Source organism: Lepisosteus platostomus, chromosome 2 (genome assembly GCF_059453375.1).
Source record: "Lepisosteus platostomus isolate fLepPlt1 chromosome 2, fLepPlt1.hap1, whole genome shotgun sequence".
Lineage (NCBI taxonomy): Eukaryota > Metazoa > Chordata > Actinopteri > Semionotiformes > Lepisosteidae > Lepisosteus > Lepisosteus platostomus.
This window is the reverse complement of record NC_142612.1, coordinates 77,847,492-77,867,987: the sequence shown is the minus strand read 5'-3', so window position 1 is coordinate 77,867,987 and position 20,496 is coordinate 77,847,492. Positions and strand designations below refer to the sequence as shown.

General features: G+C 39.8%; 1 long non-coding RNA gene across 1 annotated transcript; it reads left to right on the top strand.

Moving 5' to 3' along the window:
- Positions 1 to 967: 967 nt before the first annotated feature.
- On the top strand, positions 968 to 20,080 carry LOC148677300 (uncharacterized). The gene is made up of 2 exons (XR_015930438.1): positions 968 to 2,911; positions 19,432 to 20,080. It is a non-coding gene; the product is annotated as an uncharacterized LOC148677300 (long non-coding RNA).
- The last annotated feature ends 416 nt before the right edge of the window (positions 20,081 to 20,496 follow it).

Below are 20,496 nucleotides of genomic sequence, written 5' to 3'. Positions count from 1 at the left end.
TGCCCTCTGATTGTCTCCGTGATATTTTACATATACTGTATTAAACAAAACATTTGTCTTTTTGATCTTCATATCGTCTTGGTTAACCACTACTTCAACACCGCACGAGACAGGAATCCCCTTCTGACAACAGACCTGCCAGGTCACAATGGGTCTGCTGCACGGTGATTAGACAGGGTCCCCCAGCCAGCAAAATCTGCAGACTCAGGAGCAGATGGCTTTTTTGTGTGCTTTTTAAAAAAAGTTGCAGGAATTTCCAGAAATAACTACTCATGTTCCTCATTTTCAGCCACTGTGTCTGGGGAATGACAGTGCACTGCACAGTGATATTTGTGTTTTGGTTCAATTTCATTATTTGCTCCTAATGCAAGAGAGGCTTGCTCCGTGCTCAGTGGCTCACAGCAAGCAATATGAGCACATTCCTGCAAAGGATGCTGCCTTCAGGGCAATGGCCAGTTTAAAAAAGAACGTCTGCGTTTCAAATAAAGTGCTTGTTTCCAGTCTCAGGTACCAGTGCTGTTAATGTTGCTGTTTTTTACTACTTGGCTGGGACTTAATACATGCACTGCAGGGGGTTCACACCATATGGTCTGTTGGATAGAGGGCCTTCAAAATGACTTACTGCCTTAAGGTCAGCCAGTCTAAGAATGTTGGAAATCTGTTCCATTGCCTCAAGGCGAAGAATAGTTATAAGAGTCACACCGATCCAAAAAGAACAGGTTATTATTCAAATATTTTTATTTACAGTCATTATTGGAGTCATCGTTTAAGATCATAGTTGTTCTGTCTGACCTTTTTTAGCCTGTTTAGTACAGTACAGTTCAGACAGGAGGCTTTTCTGCTTAAAAGAACCAAACAGCTGGACAAGCAGGATCTTGTGGCATTTATAAGGGGATTTCAGAGTGACTGAGCACCAGTTATGTTTGTATGTTGTGGGGGTGGGGGGGGGGGGGGCAGGGGGAATCCACCAACATTTTTGGTACATTTATACCCTGCAGAATCATAAAAACCTGCACATTCACTAGCAACTCTGATGTGATGGCAGCAGACTTGAATGCCTTGGGTTCATGTTTAAAAATCTCATCTACAATGTGGACGATAAGCTTTTTTTAGAACATTTTAACAATAACTTTTTAAAAATGTATTCTTTCACTCTTTCCTTTACATCACCTTCCATTTGAAACAAAACTAAAATTACATTCTAAGCTTAACATTAGAAAAATAATAGGTAAAATTGAGACAAATAGCTTATCATGTTTGCCCATTTCTGCTTGTTCGGCTGTCACTTTTGTCCAGAATGGCTTGCACTGGCAGCCAGTCATACAGCTGGGTGTTTTACTGGGACAGTTCAGGAGAAGTACCTTGTTCAAGGGTGCAGCATTTGAACCCAAACTCTTCTAGTTCTAAGTCCAGAGCACCTGCCACTGCTCCACACTGCTCTCACCTGTTTGCCTATTTCTTGGAGAGGCCCAGCCATCCATGTTGTTTAACCTAACAGAACTACAACTCTGTGAACCCGAGACAACTCCTGTCTTAGTTTTTGCCCATTTCTTTTTGATTCAAGGCTTTGTGGATGGATGGGATTGATTCAAGGCAATGAGGATGGATGGAATTAATTATCTTTTATGATAAAAGCCAGGGGGAAAAAAAGGCAAAGAGTTGTAAGAAAAACCATAGAAAAGGAAAATCAATCTTGTCTGCAAAAGTGCTGAATTCACAATGTGATTTAAGGGCTCAGGAAAAGACTTTTTCAGAAAGGACATTGGGCAGTGTGTAGGCTGCTGGACTCATAACAGCAAGGTTGTGGGATCAAATCCCAGCTTAGACATTGTAGTCTTGAGCTTGTTGCTTCACCTGAATTGATTTGGTAAAATACTCAGCTGTCTAATTAGGTGCAGATGTAGAATGGCTGCATCATGGCTTTGGATACATTGCTTTGTTAATTTGCAACTGATAAATCAGTTGCTTTGGATAAAGTTATCAGCCAAATGCTTTAGTAAAAAAACAGTCTGATGCTACTGGCTTAAATAAGGCAATTATCCAAAGGACCTGGTGATGCCTTTGAATCTAGTGTATTTGCAGCACTCATAAAGAATCTGTCCACCAACTTGAATGAAAGGGTTAAAATGGCCACTGCTGGGCAGTATGATGTCATAATGGAGATTAAACAAGAAGAGGAACAGAATTGCAGGCAGTGGTCTTGTTGCCCTACATTCCTCTGCACCGATTAGCATTTTCATGAATTTGTTACAGCAGACCAAAACATATCATTTGTAATCTCAAAGGTAATTACTTGAAAATGAGAAAGTGATTAAGTTTTCCAAAACAAATGACTCCCAGTACTTTCAGCAGCAGAAAGTTATTGCCTTAAACTGCAATTTCCTGGTGAAATATTACAGTATGTCTTCCACATGAGCATAGCAGTGTTAACCTGCGAAGAAACAAAAATGTTAAAAGACACAAGTAATATCGAAATGTAATTGTTGTTCAGTTGTGTTCTGTCAGAATCTTTAAAAGAAAACTAAGTTACTGCCTGTAATAAGTACATACAGATTTTCTCTCCATCACATTTTTTTCAATAAACATCACATGCAATACGTACCATTTTCTGCACTTGCTGTTTAATAGTATTCTGTTTAACAGGTTTATAATTTTTCTTAAAATGAGCTTCTCGTTTGCCAGCCTTAGAGACTGCTCTAGCTGCTGTACTCTGGAATCCCAGAATAGTCTTACATTTTTTTTTGTTCAAGATCAGCATCAGTTGCCTTGTCATATTGGCAGCGGATACACTTTAAAGAGCTTCAAATAGCACCAGTTCCTGTAGCAGAAAGAACACCGAATATCAAAACATCTGTCGTCTTCCTTCCTCTCCCTCTTCTTTGTGCCAGTCTTCATGTTTGGTTGCTATGAGGTGAGTGATCTGTCCCTCCAGTTAGCACGACGTCTCGGGTTGGGGTATATTTCCACTCTGTAAACTGTTTTAAAGAATCTGATGCCTTTCTTCTGGAGACAGTTTCACACAGTACCGTACGGCCAGACCTAGGAACACTGTGCTGTGGGAAAAATGCTTTCCTTCTGTTCTTTAAAAAGACTTAACTTTTACATTCCCACAATTTGTTTTCTACAGGCCACTGGCCCAACAGACAAAAGGTCACTCCGGTGACAGGCAGACAGAGAGTCGTGTGACTTGCTAGGAATTGGCTTACTGTAGCCCAACTGTAGCATCAGCACTGGAAGGGTTTGGTATGCATCTGTGCCTTGGAGCACTGGAGTCACTCTGTTCAGACAAGTCCTTTCATTAGGGAGCAGAAATAATAAGAAAGTTGTTTGCATGTACAGCACACAACAGTATGTGGTCAAATGACTGTTTTATGAAGAACTTGCTGAATGAGACCTGCAGGGCCTCTTAGAGGACTAACACCGTGGGCGAGGCAGAGTATAACAGATTCGTGCGCGCACGGAAGAATCCAGACATTCCCAGGGTTTTCTGTTTAAATCCGCTGTGGACACATGAGCATGAATGAACAGCTCGGGCATGTTGCTGGGTGCTGCAGAGGCTAAGCATGCCTTCCAGTAGCTGCAGCTGATGCAGCCAGCGGCTGTGGAGGCTGCCCTCCTGGAACCCCTGTGCTGGAGGCCAGATCTGGAGACGGGGAATGCCAGTGTTTAAACAACTCAAGCAAAGGTCAGCAAGTGTTGTGGGATTTCTTCCCAAAGGGGTTTTTTCCTTCAATGTCCTCCCCGAAATATGTCCCTCTCTTACTTTTAAAAACATCGGGGGAGATGGGGATGAAAGACCAAAGTTTGAATCCAGAGAAATATTTCAGTGTCATTTCTGTTCTCCCTTTACCTGTGGTGCATTAAAGAATGCGACACAAAAACAGTAGTTATCTTCTCTTCCTACAAGACGTGTTGTTTATAGTTTCAGAAGAATTACATTTTTACAAATGTGTAATTTTGTCCCACTGTTTTTGAATGCTCATGTGGAATAAAGAAATACATATGACGATTTGGAGCTTTAAAAATGAGAAAATAGTGCACGCTGTGAATAGATTTTAAAACAAAACACTGGAACCGCTTTGTTCTGTATGTTTTTGTATTTCTGCTTTCAATGCTTAAACAATCCGTAAGGGTGTCATATAGCACTAGATAAGAGGAAACTAATTTTTGTGGTTGTGTGTGAACTGAGAATAGAGGATGCAAGTGAATTTGCAAAGGATTTGTAGCTCATCCAGTTTGACTACCGGACTGCAGTTTTAGACTTACATTCTGTCCTCTTTAACTTCCTAAACATTTATTCCCTTCTCCAGGTGACCTAAGTCACTGGCCCTGAGAATATCTCACAATGGGTTGTTTAATTCCACTAATTATCACGATTATAACATTTCTGCACATTTTCTGAATATTTAAAAGTTCTCTGCAAAGGCACGGTGATTGCAGTACTTCTCTTGTTTTGGGGAGGTAATAACAGTCGTTAACACAGAGGAGCAACCAAGAAGGGGTTTGGGGGTTTGTCGGCATGGCAACCTGGTGGTGCACAGTGTGATTTGATGTCGGTTTGTCTGTACCTAAAAACTGTCAAGTGTACAATAGCTCCAGCATGAAAAAAAAAGGAGAAAATCACTTGGCAGAGTTGAAATGCTGGATGGAAACTAGAGATATTCACTTCCTGAGGTGGGGGAGGCATAAAATGCTGTAATTGTGTTTTGTAAGTTAATATCTGTATGTCCGCTTGTCATGTGTGGGATATGACTGTCTTCTCCACCAGCACTGTGCACACCGGAGATTGCAGCACATGTCCCTCACCTGTAATGACTGACACCATCCTGGGCATGAGGTACTGCAATGTTAGTGTCGTTTATGAACACGGAAAAGCCATTCAAAATAAACTGCAGGACTTCTGAAATATCTCATGGGGGCCATTGACCTGCTTACAGGAATTCTGAAACGAGTCAGTTAGCAATTGTTTGTATTGGTGTTAAAGGGCAAAGCTATTGCTCTTCTGAGACAATCATTATATTGATCTATAAGCGAGTAAAAACAAATTAAAATCCTCTTTTCCCATGCAATGAATTGTTTTCTTTAATTTTCTGCAGCTGAAGATATTCATAATCTGGGGAAGACAGGTAATTTAAGTAGTAAGCAGCTTTCGTGAGATTCTGTGTGGTTTTGAATTTGCCCTGATTAACACTAGTCTGTGTTAATAGGATATACAGTACTGAAGCAGGTCTGAGCGAGCATTATAACGTTCCTACAGCTCCTCTGCCTTGTCAGTTTCTTGAGATGTTTATTCCAAGACCGCATGCCAAATCCTCCATATCCCTATTAAACTCTGTTGTATTTTTCATTGTTTCTGGCATTTAGCATGTCATTTTAATGCAGTCACCCATCCCAGCCAAAATTACATCACCAGCAAGTGAGAATTTGTCTCAAGGGGAGGTTGAGAAATCTCTATGTGAATCACATTTCTTTGGAACACCGCGGAATGGTTTCCATGTAAAGGATTAGAAAAACATTTGAAAGATTTAAAGATAACACTGATTAAAACATTTCATGGGTTTAATTAGATTTTTACAGCTAAAGCATGCTTCTTTAGCTTAAAATATGGTTAAACTTAACGGCTCTTAAATTGACCTTAAACAAAGAAAGTTGGTGAACTAGATGCTGCTTGAATTGGCTTCAGATTAAATCGGAAGTACAACCACGCTGACAATCGACGTTTGCATATCTACTACCTGATATCTAGAAGCTTTGAGTTTACAAGAGGTGACGTCTTCCTGCTCCTGTAATTATTACTGAATTTGTCATTAATAATCGGCCGTTGTTTTGAATTAATCCAGGCTTTAAATTCTTGCTGTCTCCCTTGCTTACCAGCAAAAACAATACCCATCAGCATCTAACAATAGCATCACCAGAAAGTGTGAACCTGATAATGTAAAATTCTGTTTGTCGCTCTGAGGGTAAAAGGGTGTCATCTGTATTTAGTGTGGCTCTTGTTTGGGCTCTTTTCATAGCAAAGATAACAGAGGAGCAGCAAATCCAAATTAAAATTTTAGCAATTCTGACTTTCATATCAAACAAGTTTGATCTACAATGCAGCTATGCTCACGGTTAGGAAAAACAAAAGCATGGCTGTGGTCATGAATTTCAAGGCGTTTTGTTCTCTCTGGTGATTTGTTTAGCATTATGTATCCCTGCATGGCTTTTGATGGCTTATACATTTCATGAATGTTACACAAATTATTTATTTTACAGATCTAGATGAAATTATTCATTTCTTTTGTTTTGCTGCAGTCCTAGTTTATCAGACCGATTATTAAATCTCGGTAACTAATTGACTGTATTGCAAAATTTCACAAAGTTGAATTTAGCACAAAATCATTACCTTTGTGCAAGTACTGTAAGTTGTCATGTTGTCATAAAGCCCTTGTCTCCCCACGGACAAGAGCAAGAGTTTGCATGGATTGCGACGTGATGCGGCCCTTCCTGCTCACTAGTCCCTGTAACGACTTATGTAATGCGAGCTGCGAACGAATAAGTACAGGTTGTGCAGCAGACATTTCACCCCAGAAATGTTCCTACGTGAGTTAACTAGTAATATTTGTCAGCAAAACCATCTGGAAGGTGAGAGTAATATTTCCTATTGGATTAAAAGCGATGTATTCACAGACCTGTTTGTTCACAATTTAATATGGACATTTCGCAGTGCCAGAAGTTTTGTTGCTTCATTCCGAATTGCAGAAGACGGCAGCTGCGCACACCTTAAAATTTCATCTTTTCATTTTGTGACGTAAATTGGAGTTTTTACACTTTACTGTGAACATTTTACTTTGATTGTGGCTTGAATGCACTCATCAATGCTGATTCTTTCTAACCCCGCAATATAGAGATAGTGTTACAACTCCCCTTTAATAGGTTCAAATACAGATCTGCCTAGTGAGGATCTTCCAGTGTGCAGCTGTGTAGATCCATCGATGCATTGTCAAAAAGTCATTCATTCTTGAAAAGGATCACAGCAACCTTCAGCTTATCCTGGACACACAAGGTGAAATGTGAAACAGCACGGCACCCTAGCTATATCGTTTTTTCTCCTATTGATTCTGTTGTTTAGAAACCAATCATGCCTCTTTGTCAGTGCATCCTTTTTTACTTTGCTGTCATGTTTTAGTTCCTCTTTGTGAGGCACAACCTTTTTGGCACGGCATCGGAGACGTGTGTCCACGTAGTTCGTTGTTTTGAAACACGACGCAGTGGTTTTTCTCCTGCAAGGTTATTGACACTTTTTTGAAAAGCCGCAAGCCACACCAGCTGCCCTGTAATGTACACCACAAAAAAAGACTGCTAATGGGCTGAAGAAGGAGGAAAATAGAAAGTGTTCACGATTTCTCCATTAGTTTTGTGAACCATGTAGCATGGTGCCGACTTCTCTAAATGTACTCGTTGGGACATTCGCAATGGTAACCAGCCACTGGGCCTCAGGTAACATCTCACAGTCAAAACAGAAATATAATTGCCAAAGAATAATCATGGCAAAATATCTTAACAGCACTTGTTACTTCTGACGTAACTTGGTACAACTGTCAAATTTTACTTCTAGAACAATGCTTGTGATTTGAGAGCCCAAAAGAATATACTCTACACCTTTTTTTTTTTGCAGTTGTCTATGTGCGAGACAGAGATACCTTTTGTTTTTGTGTTTGTGATTATGAGTTGTTGTCATGGAAAGTGGCCTAAAGAGCCTTGCTGCAGGAAATCAGCCACCTCCTCGCTTCCTGGCAGAACCCTGACAATAGGAGAAGTCGCACAATGGAAGGCAGAAGATTTTCCTTTGTGTTTCTTGACAAAGATTCAGAACTTTTTAAGTTCCTTTCTGGTTTTCTTCCTTATTTATAAAAAGGAAAAAAAAAGACATCCTGCCATCCTTGAAATGTTGAGTGTGTAAATTGCGATTATATTTGGAATGGGAGGTATCTGCAGAAAAGTGTCAGTGTGTTATTTGTCTCTTCAAATGTTTTGTATGATGGAGTGCCTCCTGTTTGCAGTTTCAGATGCGCCTTCCCTCCTTTTCCAATTTTCCCTCTTAATAGTGTAAAATAAAAACTGGACTCCTCTTTGAATAACAACTTTGAGACAAGCTCACCACTGCATTTCTCGTACCTTAAGCTGTGCATTAAGCCGGCGTCACAGTACAGGACTCGACACGACTTCTAGTCGGAGAGCGTGTCAAATTTAACGACTGCGTTTGCGGAATCTCGCTGCCCCTTCTGTCCTAGAGGGTGTCAAATCATACGACTAGGAATCGCAGGGGGTTAGGAGGAGCACCGCACGAAAGTAAACAAACAACAAGCACGAAACATTGAACAGACATCTGTGCTAGCTCCAGAGTTCGACGAGCCTCTCCTCCATCTGCACAGTCCAAAACACTCGCTTTCCTTCTTTCCTTGCAGCCTGCATTGTACTTCCGGCTGAGCGCTCATTGGCTGTTGACTGTCGCAGACGCAAGCGCCCACCCCTTACGACTTGCGACTCGCTCCGAGAAAATGAAACCTGTTTGGTGTTATCGCGGCGAGTCGCGGAGAGTCGTAGGGGCTGTAACTGAATTGCTGGGGGTGTCACACTACGCAACGGATGGTAACGGGTGCGCGCGCTGCGACTCTCTCCAACTCGCTATGATTTTCTTATGATTATGGAAATGAAGGCTAGGACTGAAAATCCTAGGAAAAGTCGTGTAGTGTGACGCCGGCTTAAGTAAAAAAGACCTTTTGATCTTGTGACATCTCTCATGTAGGAATGCAAAACTGAATCGAACAAAAGTCTTTAATATGTGCAGTACTGCTGATCAGCAAAGGTGAAACAGTTTCACATTACCCTTTATTGTTTTATAAATAGACTTGGATTGTCTGTCATGCAGAATTCTGTCAGGTTACAATTGTCAGTTCTATTTGGGACACGTACTTTATATCATTGAACATTATGAGTTTACCCTGGTAGGTTTACACAGATCTTCGATTTGCATTCTGTGTGCTTTGCTGTACAGCATTAACTTTAGAAACAAATTGATGCACAAAATAAAAATTATGACATAAAAAGGATGGCAACCTTCTGTGAAAAGTATACCTTTGTCCAAAAATGCAAGTATGTTCCTGCTGCCTGCATTGAATATTCATGGATGCCTATGTGCTGAAGTGTTGTCTGCAATGTGTTTTTGCGTTAATTCAATGATATAATTATAGTATTGCAATATGATATTGCCAGGATTTTGAAATGGAGCCCTGCCTTGCATTCCTGTGATGTGGTGAAAGCCCTTTTCATTCTCTTTTCATTGTTTCATTGTTGATTGTAAATATAAATGTACCGTCTTAGTTCAACTCCTGACACTGAGAGGAACGTAGAGGGTATGTGTATGTGTGGTGAGTTCAGGGATTCTTATTGCTGGGGAGAGGAGAGAGGGCTGGTATATAAGTCCAAAGTACTATGATAAACTATTGATACTACCTGCCGGAAAGAAAGTGATGAAGGTGTGAAAATGGAACCCACACTTAATTATTCCTCCAAATTTACCTTAGAATTAGAATATAAGAAAGAATACAGAGGAGAGGAGACCACTAGACCCACCTAGCCCATGAGGTAGATAGTATCTTATAAAAACATAAAAATGCTTACAAAATAAGTCATAATTCTTCCTTTGATTAAAGATGTACACTGTATTGTATAATCTATAAGAAGCTGTTCTGTGTTAGGATTTCCATCTGGGATTCTTTGTTAAGTTTTGTAGAATATGCAGTGTGAAAACAGTTGACATTTTTTTTTGGTGTTTTCAAATGCTGCACAAAGTACAAAATGCTATAGTCCATGATATTATCAAACTATACTATTAAAAACTTGTTTTAAACCAATTTGCGACTGGTGAAGAAAATTGCTACATATTTTTATGAAAAAAAAAACCCTGTTAAAACTGTTAAGAATCTTATATGAAGGCACTCTCACTGTCACTTTTTAAATTAGACAGGAAATTATGTGCTTTCCTGTATGGAAAGGTACAAACTGTGATATAATTGTACATGTTGCATTTCAGTGATTCATACTGTGTGAAGTAGCTAATTAGAATGCAAGCAGTGCATGTGAGTTATTTTTAACCAATCACATGTCATGAGTTTCCCAAGATGCTGCACATTACAGTTGAAATATTTGGTTTTCAAGAGAAAGATGTGTTTTGCCCAATATTTCTGCTTTTTCATGTAGAAATTAGGGCCATCCATATTTTATCATATGTAAATATTAGCAATATACTTAAAGTGCATTTACTATGAATTGCAATATTGTCAAGTATTTGTAAGCATTATCCCTCAGTAAAAGAAACATTCTCTCTATATAGGCAGTGTTTTATTTCCACTTGTTTTCCTTTAAAGTACGTGGTCTACTAGCATGTTTCATTGTGAAGACAAATTCTATCGCCGTATTCTTCATTGAAGGAGTGTAATTATTTCCCAAGGAAGAGAGATGAATAAGGAGAAATGCAGAGATTTACACACAGTTCAGGGGTAATTGAACAGCAGTGCACCATTGTTTTGAGATAAACAGAGAACCTATTTTTCCGTGCCTAGCGCACAGTGCCATTGTTCTGTTCCATCAGTATAGTGAATGCCTTGTATCCTCTGTTTTCAGGCTGAGCTGTACAGTAGCCCATTTGTTAGTGAAGTGTTATGCTTTGAGTTCCAGAAAGATTTACAACAAACTTGCCACTAGGTTTTGCTGGTCTTCACTTGCCCTCCAAATGTTTCAGAAATAAATACAGAAATAAGTCAGAAATAAATACAACCAGCATAGCATTTAAAACGGCATAGGTCAATGCATTAGACATTTTTATTGTCAGTAAGTAATATTGAATACATTGTTTAAAAAACATGAGAAAAGTTTCGGACAAGAGGTGGTCATCAGGCCTGGTTGGTATTTAGTAACTGATTGATCCAGCTGTTTCTTGAAATAATCCAGGGTGTAGACTTTTTTATTAAAAACGATGGAGATACTAGTGAACAAGACACAAAAATTCAAAAATTAAATACATCAAAAAGTTTCATTAAGCGAGCATTGGATCATGCTTAATTTCCTTTGCGAAGCAATGGGATGATTGTACAACAGGTTTCCTGCTAAATGCTGTTTCGAATGCACCAAATTGACAAGGGAGGAACAGGAATTATTTTAATTGATAGGAGAGGTGCATTTATAAAGTGATACAATATACATTGCAGTAATTGAAATAATATTTCATTTCCTAGATTGAGACCGGGATTGAGAGGTCGGTGACTATGTTTTTATCGTTTGCATTGTGTAAAACTATACAACATGATGCAAATTATGTCAAAAGATGAAGATTATGTTTCACAAAAAAATAATAGAAAAAAAATACCATACAAGAACCAATACAGGTTTATATAAAAAGATGTTTTTTTATCAACTTCGCTTGTGGTTCCAACAAATGTTGTATCACAACAAAGCTTCGCATGAGCCATTACAAATGACAAACTAAGACTTGTATGTCTTGCAAGTCTCACATTTGAATCAGGTTTTGTTAAAAAGTGCAGGGAGAACAAAGGTTATTTTCTATATACAACTTAAGCGTACTGCAGTTGTAAAGGTTTTCCATTATCTGTCATTTCTTTCTGCGGCACTGTCTAGTTTTGTTTCATGAATGCATACAAAGTGAAGGAATTTACTTTCTGCCGACCACTGATTCATGCCTGGATTATAAAACGCAGATCCTTAATTTAGTAGCTCTAATAGAATTTTTTTCCCTCGTCTTGCGTTTATAGAAAGCTGAGGGGGTGGAACTGCTGAGATCGGAGAGCCTTTGTTCAGTCATTCCTTCACAGAAATCTTATTTCCTCAGTTTTGGTTGCAATTGAAATGTGTTGTTTCAAAGGCTCCCTTTTTAAATACATGCATGTCTGAATACATGGAGGAAAGGACATCAGGAGACAGATATTCACACACATGGAAGTAATTCATGCCAAAATAATCCATTTTAAAGAATCACCCTTTTGTGTTACTTTATCATTTTAAGTACGAACCTCTAAAGCAAGTTCTAATGGTTTTGCCGAGAGACAGATGATGCTATTCTGATCAGACTGCATGGCTATGTTCTGCTTAACAGTCTGAGCTTTATGATAATTCACACACAATTTTCATTCACTGCTGTTACGTATAATAGCAATTCTCCTGCCACTGTGTAGGTGGTTAAATTAATAAGAAAGGATAGTACAGTGTGTGCTGTACCTCTGTCTGAAAGCAAGGGCTTCTATTTTGAGAGGGAAAAAATGATTTGCAATCAACATCTCTCACTGTGTGTGAGCTGATACAGAAAACAGCATATTGCTAATGTCCTGCCTATATGGAAATGTGCAGAACAAAAATGTCTTCTTGAAACAATTACAACACTAATTGTCATTGTTTCTGAAATTTAATGATGCAGGGGCATTCCAAATAAATAAAATCTGTATTGATAAGTACTGTAATTTGTTTTTGCCCACACTACCCAAATGCAATACAGCCAGTTTTAATAGGGAATAGAGTAGATCTTCAGGAAGACACTATACTAGCCATTAATGTAGCTGTGCTCTGGCACAAGGGTGTAGCTCTGTGTCCATGTTCTCTCCTCTAATGTCTTTGTTGGACAAGGAAATTATAAGGCAAAAAAGACGCACAGACTGCCAAGAGAAAAGGTTGCACAGCAGGACTGTGGTGAAAGAGAGGGGATACCAAGGATTTGTGCCTGGGAGACCACAACCACTTAAGGACACAATAATGGTCTGGTCCAATTTGCTTTGGTGCAGCTTTATCACATTGGTCAAGCTTCCCCTTTAGGCTTCCCTGTGCTGACTTCCATAGCAAAGCTGTCAGAGGTTAGTGTGTGTCCCCTTCTGTGCTTTCCTACTGATCCTGAAGTAGTCTGAGATTCGATTAAGTTTATTCAGTTCTCAGAATGTTCATGTCCTGAATTTAACTCTAACAAAGTCTTTGCTATTTCAAGGCAATAAGTGCATTCCCACACACAACTTACTAGTGCATAATTTACCCCTCAGTCGGTCCATGGACTGTGACTGAGCAGTTTCCAGCTCACTAGGGGATTTGTGTAGTACAGAGCTCATCATTGAACAAAGCACTGGAATTTGGCTTCACAGGTGCATTTAAAAAAACACCTAATGTTTTAAATTCAGTACATTTAAAAAGATTACAAATAATGAGGGACAGAAAAGTGGAGAGACAAAGGAACATTACCTTCAGGATCCCCTGACAGAGAACTACTTATGGCATTTGAATTTGCCTGCTTTTTGCTGTGCTGTCTCAGAACCTTAAGCAAGCCTAACACTTGACAAACACATTTTGTTCTGTGCCTGCAAATTGAGAGCTTCTTTAACAGTATGACTCAGGAAGCGTGACATTCTGCCGATAGCTTTCATTGCCAGTGGCTGTGGGTTTGTCGTTTACCCCTCTGTCTCAAAAAATATCTCTTCTTGTCTTTCAGCCCAGCCATTGATGCTTCTGTGACACTTTTATCTTTTCCTTATTTGAATACCTATATAGATCTTCAAATGGCAGCCCTGACCTCCATCAGGAAATGAAAAGCAGACCCACCTGTGTCTGAAACAGGGTTATATTTGCTCTGGGTTCCAGTTATGGCACTGACCATGTCCTGTCTTTGACCACTTGAAATTTCCTGAAACAGAGCAAAGGAGAAGTACCTGCTGGCCTTTGGATTAACATTTTCTTGTAAATCAAGCTAGGAGCTAATGATATCTTCTCTTGGATACATTGGCTTGCTTCTTTCATATTATATGAAAGAAAACCAATAATAGCACCATCTGGCACTCAGTGGCACACAGATATAGACAGAATGTTGATAAATAATGAGGAGATTTATATTATTTCTGTCAAGTTTTTTTAATTATTCTTTTGCATTGATGCGCCAAGCCAGGGAAAGCTGTTTACTGCTCATGCACTGCAATATTTGTGCTAAAACATCCCATTAAACACTAATGAGTGATTGAGTGATTAACAATGCAATCCAGATGAAGACAGTGAGACATTGGAGGTAGGAGAGACCTTAACAAAGAGCAAATGCAAGAATGTAGAGGTACCATCATCCCTGCATAACTGAGTCAAAAGCTACCTTCACACAAACGTCTCTGTGTCAGATATTTGTGTGTTTAGATAATGGATATCTAAAGTGGGTCAAAAAATTAATTTTGTACAAATAGCTCAAAGTGCACACTAACAGTACACACCTCAATAACTACCTTCCTGTTCTTAAAAACCTGCATCAGTCTGCACCTCTATGTCTCAGAGAAATGGAAGTACACACCTAGGGGACTAGGAAGGAGATTTGCAGATTAACAGTTTCCTTTACTGTATGAAACCATATAACCGTTAACCTGTAATGAGCACTTGACTCATTCAGAAAGCTTTGGCACTCTCGAACAAGAGGTCAGCTGTTCACAGCTCAGGCAGGCATGTGAATATGTTCTGCCTCCACAGGAAATCACAGTTTCATATTTTTTTCTACATCTGTAAGATTTGTTTAGATAATAGATCTGCTGGTATTTTTTTGAACTGAGTTTTATTCCATAGATATGAGGTCTCTTGATGGTGTGGTAGATAGTGTCACTCTCCTCCTATATGGAAATGATGATATGGGATCTCTATGGATATTACTGTAGTAGGCTCGAATTAGCTGCTGTATTAAGGGTCTCACTCCACGTACTCTGGTTGCAACTCACTTCTGAATGGCATAATATGTTTCATTGTTTTTTTTTTAATTGTCCCTCGGTTCATGGCCTGATAAAGAGAAAGAGCTGGTCCTCCTCACACTCTCCTCACACTCCCCTGTACTCGAAATAGATTTACTTAGCTCACAGAATTCTCTTCTTAAACATCATGGACTATGTTGTTTTGGAACAAAAGTGAGTTCCTTTTTTTGTTAAGGTTTGGAATCATCGATTCTTTCTTCTCTGGTCTGCAATAGCCAGCTGTGTGTTTTTCACATCTGGGCTTGCAGCTATGAACCCAGTGACCACACACAGGGGAGAATGAGGAAGTGAGGTCGGACTCCATTGACTCCCCCTGCTCTTTTACATGGTAACAGACACCAGCACTGATTGGAGGGGCGGCTTGTTCCTCAGTGAGAGTGCTGAGCTTGCAAGTGTTTGGAAAACCACAGAGGGCACTGTGCTGCTGAGAGGCAGGAGAGCCCTGACGCACCTATGCCACCCTGCCCTTTGGGTCATCTTGATCACAGTCAGCCCGTGACATAACTCAGGGTCGAACAGGCTCAGATGAGCACCTTTACAGAACGAGCCACTCAGGAGCCTCCTCAAAGTCAATTTCACTGTGTACATTCACACGTCGCAGAAAAAAAAAATCTACCAATAACTGTTATCATGCAACTGTAACATGTCTGCTTGAAATAAATATGAAAGTTCTGAGGAGGACAAAGAATAGACATCCTTTATATCCAGCAGACTACATTCAGAACCTTTGCAAAAAAAAACAACAGTTGCACATTTGAGTTCAGGGGTATTTTTTGTATTTATTATTTAAAGCAGAAATGTCTTCTCATCTTGCAGAGACTGAACACAGGTCAGAAATCAGGGATGTGAGCCAAAGCAAACAGTTCTAGTGAGGAAGACAAGCTAAATATAGATGAGCAACTCTTCAACTCCTTTTCAGAAGAAACAGATTCATTAGAAATGCCTCCTTGGATTAATAGGTTCTTCCTATTTTCTTCCTATTGTTTTTGTTTCATATTATGTTTATTTGATTTCTTTCACAGGGGATCTTTTTGAAAACCTGAGTTTCTGGGGGTGATCTCAATACTACAGAAAATAAATACTGTCTAATACTGAAGATGCTATTACGAGAGTTTAAAAACAAATGGGAAAAAATATGTTATCGTGATGAATCAGGCTAAAAATCTGTCATGCTTTACAGAGTCCAGACCTTCAGATCAAACAGAAGATTTCCTCAGAGCGAAATTTCCCTCTGTGTTTCTGAAAAGTTTCTGGAAAGTCTCGAGGGTTATCAAGAAATTCCAGGTCTGAAACAGATGAATAAAATGATTCTTCTTTCTTCACCAAAATGCATAATTACATGACCCGTACTCCATTCATTCCCTTCAATGGGCAGGCAATGAGGTGTGGCATCCCCAGAAGGGACAATTTAGAGTGGTCAATCAAATCTATCCTGCATGTCTATAGGAGGCAGAAGAAAACCTATGCAAATAGGCCAGGAACATGCAAAAGTCTCAGAAATGGGTGCCCCAAAGCCAAAAATGATTCTGGGATGTTGGAGCTTGAGGCAACAGTGCTAACTGCCATGTCCTAAACTGAAACCAGTTTGGAAAACAAATATTTGGAATTAGAGTGAAATAAAACAGGCAGAGTAGTTATCTTACTGGAGAACAAACCTGTGAAGTTTCTAATCAGAAATGTGCCTTGTATCCCACACTGCAGATTTAACATCGCTTATAGCTGCTGTGCAGTTCTCTGCTTGGTGCAGAATTACTGTACAGAGCAGATAGGTGAAGTCAGGCAGAGCTCTGCTGAACAGGAGTTCTTCACTGGGTGCAACCAGAGCAGACTTTCAGAAAATCAGAAAAGGGTGTGAAGCTGGCTTTGAAAGTCCGGAGAGCTTGTGGAGGAAGTTGGGAAAATCCCCTTCATGACTAAGGGGAGTGTGATGGCATCTGTTGATCCTCTGACTGTCCTCCCAAGTCAGTGCTGCAGCAGTCTTCTGAAAACACAATATCTGAGACCAACAAACAAATGCCGATCTTTCTCGATCACACGAAGGAGCAAAGAGCACATTACTTACACGTTTATCTCTCTGGTACCAATGCAATTGCTCATGGTGCAACATTTTCATGCTAAGATGTACCTCCTGGTCTGTCTGTAGAAATTGGCTGCCACCATCCATCGTTTTACAATCCCTTTTCAACACAATTTCCTGTTCTACAATAAATTATAATACCTCTCTGAGGGACCGACCACTTTTTCTCATGCATAATTAAAATGTTATAGTTTCCTTGCCTTTCAAATATTCATGTTAAATAGTTGTTTTTTCAATCATAAAAGAATAAGCTTTCAGGAAAGATTAAATAATACTCCATTTAAATGAATTTCAGCACCTGCTAACCCTTAGCCTTTTTCCTCTTCTCAGCTCAGTCTGATTGCAAAAGTAGTGAGATTGTACCATGTCTGTTGCATTGGAAGACAGTGAAACTACATTTTTATGTAGATATTGTACTTTTAAAATTGCTCTGCGTTCCATCTGTTATTAACATATGGTTGCAGATACAAAGTAGGTGCCCAACTTACCTGCATGCTGACACATTTATTTATAGTGATATGAAGAAGATAATTGAGTTTTAAAAATATTTGAACACATTTCGTCAGAATGATTCAGAGAGTAACCACGAACTGCTCCGATGATATTGTTTGGAAACACTGGGTGACTCAGAAACAATAAATAACCCCATCACGGGTGGCACCGAAGCCAGTTAGAATTATGTTTTTATTGCCATACTTGTGCAGAGAAGCACATTGCGTTTCCTCATCTGCCACATGATGATATCTAACGCACGTGGAGAAACATTAATTACATGCTGTCCCCTTGTTCAAAACACGTCCTAAGCAAGTTGTCACTGTCGCGCAACGAGCTCATTCCCAGGCTGTGATAAAATTCTGACTTTTCTTTCAGACAGTGAGTTCCGCACCTACACTGGAACATCTGCATGTTCAGTGTGGCTCTTGGTTCTAAAAAACTTTGAATTAAAGCACCCCCTGATTTGTAAGCTAAACAGTTTTGATTTCAGCAGCACCTGAGAAAAAGGTTAGCATCGGCTTAGCTCTGTCCTGGCGCTTGGCTCTGAGGCCTGTCTGACGGCTTCCTTAAACGTCACTGCAGTGACGTCTGGAGTGTCTGAGCGGCTGAGTCTCTGATTCTCTGTTCTCTTCACTAAGGGAGGTGTGAGCTGAATGATATGACAGACTCAGGTCAGGGATCTGAGGCTTGAAAACCTTGTGAGACCTGAAATAAAAATGTGGCAATTGCATTTGTTTTTTTGGGCTTCCGTGAGAAAAACAAAAAAGGTCTGAAGAGATAGTTTTGTTTTTAAGTGCCTTAATATGTGACTGCCTCTGGGCCAAGGGAGTGACAGGACTCAACACGATCCCTGCCAGACGCCCACTCCAGTGCAGTGACTCTTACTGCCCCCTGAGGAGTAATTGCTTCACCCTTTTGTCAGAGCTGCCATGTACTAATTGAGTCTGCTAATGACAGGCTGGTGTCAGTGGCTGATTAGCTTACTCTCCTGTTAGTCAACATGTGAGTCAGAAGGCATTTTAACTGACTCAGGTGCTGGGTCTGCATTGATTCTCCGGGGCTACACTGGTTTCAGGCTCAGGGTTGTAAAACATCAGCACGGCCCATCCCATTTACAATGCCGACTGTAAAACAAATACAGCTAAAACGCCAACCTCTTTGTTCTTCTTTTTCCTGTCTTATCTTGAGTTGTTTTTGGCCTTCATATAGATTTCTTCTTAAAACAGAAATTTATGTAAGTATTGTGTAATACACTCTGGAAAAAAGCTTACATTGGTAGTATTTTTTTCTAGGAACATCTCAATTAATTGTTACCAGAGCTGGTCTCCCATGAGTTTGTTCTTCCTAAAGCTGACATGGAAATTCTACAGTTTCTGCAGTGCCTTTTCATGATGTCTGCATGAAACAATGCCTTCCAGCCTGGAGTGTTTGTCTTTCTGCTGCTGAACTCTGCCAGTGTCTTCAGTTTAGAGCTACCAATTGAAACTATTATTATAGTTTATATATTATATTATAGTTTATATAGTTATACAAGTAGAAATCTGCACTTTTCACCCATAATTTGTTCATATAATATGTCTTATTCTTTGTCTGCGGAACATTTTCCTTTAGAAAATGCCATACAGTTTGTTTAAATTATGTGTAATATAAGAGGGGATTTCCTACTCTCACATTTCCTGAAACGGATTAGATGGAGTTAAGTGATTATAGTCCCCATCCATTTTAATTCCCCATTCCAAAATATGCTTCCCTTCGCACTTTGGTGAGAAATCAGCCGCCTCTCACATTACCCACCACACAGTACGCTGGCTGGCACAGGGACAAACCATTCAGCTGCGCTGCTGTAGCCTGAAATTAAGACCGAGAGACCCTGACAGGATGCAGCAAGGATGTGAAAGCAATCACATCACAGAGAGTGAACGTTTTCTTGCTGCTGCTCTCCGCCTTTGGCTCTGTCACACCAGTCACACCAACCCCTGCTCATGGCGCTGATCGGAAGTGAATACAGCGTTTTCGGAGTTTGCATATCTCACAATCCGCTGTTTCTCAATGCAGCGCAGCGTTTTGAAATCTGACCGCTGGGCGCTGCTGGGACGCAGCCTGGCCTTGACAGACCTGCCCCGGGTGGAATGCAGTGCAGAGTTGATGACCGGAGTGGAGTGCTGGGGGAACCTCCCTCTCCCGTCCCGGCGCTGAGCTCTGCAGATTTTCTGCACTGCGGGATGGGGAATGCGGAACAGGCAGTGAATGATGACAGTTTTTTTCACCACAAGCCCAGTCATGGGATGCTTCCCCCTCAGGCTAACCTATCATTGTAACAAGGGGTTTTACACAATGGCTGGGCTATATTTTGCAGCCTGATGTAGCAGTCATGCTGCATTGACATGGAAATAAAACACGAAATGTTCTATAACTGTTGCAGTTCTGCAAATATGTGCGGATGTATACATTTTGGGACATTATTTTATCCACAGTTTTATTATTGGAAAAGATAGATTATGACTAAAGAAAAAAGAACTGGAATGAACTTAAAACAGTGTTTTTGGAAACAAACTTCCCTGTGAGTAAAGTGCACCTTGTCAGATAAGATGAATGTGATTTAAATGTGTCTATTAAAGAAACTGCTAATGTTGCTAACTTATTGCTAAAGCTGAGAAATGTAAGAGTCATAGCATCGAAGAGTCATTAAAAAATAAAAATCAAACAGATTTTTGATCCTCATATTCTGAAAGCTATTTTCCCACTGGGTTTTTTGTTTTCCATATAGCCAGCAATTCGCTGTTGTAAAATGCTGCATACATTTTAGATCCTTAAAGAATAGTTTAGAAATTTGAATTTTTTAAAGTTCATACAGTGCTTTTTAAATCACAGAAATAAATTCATCATGCAGTAGTATATTATAAAAATGCTAATACTGTATAAAAATAATGTGATTGTCCTTTGCATTCCTAGTTTATTGCTTGCTGTGCTATAAAAACACGCTCTTGTATATTTACTGATCAGAGACTGAAATTATGTGGATGTTACTCCCTACCTTGAGTAATGAAGAAGCTCTCAAGTCTTTGCAATAGTGGAAACTTTTCTCAACGTGTAAGCATTGCAGGACAATATGGAAAACAG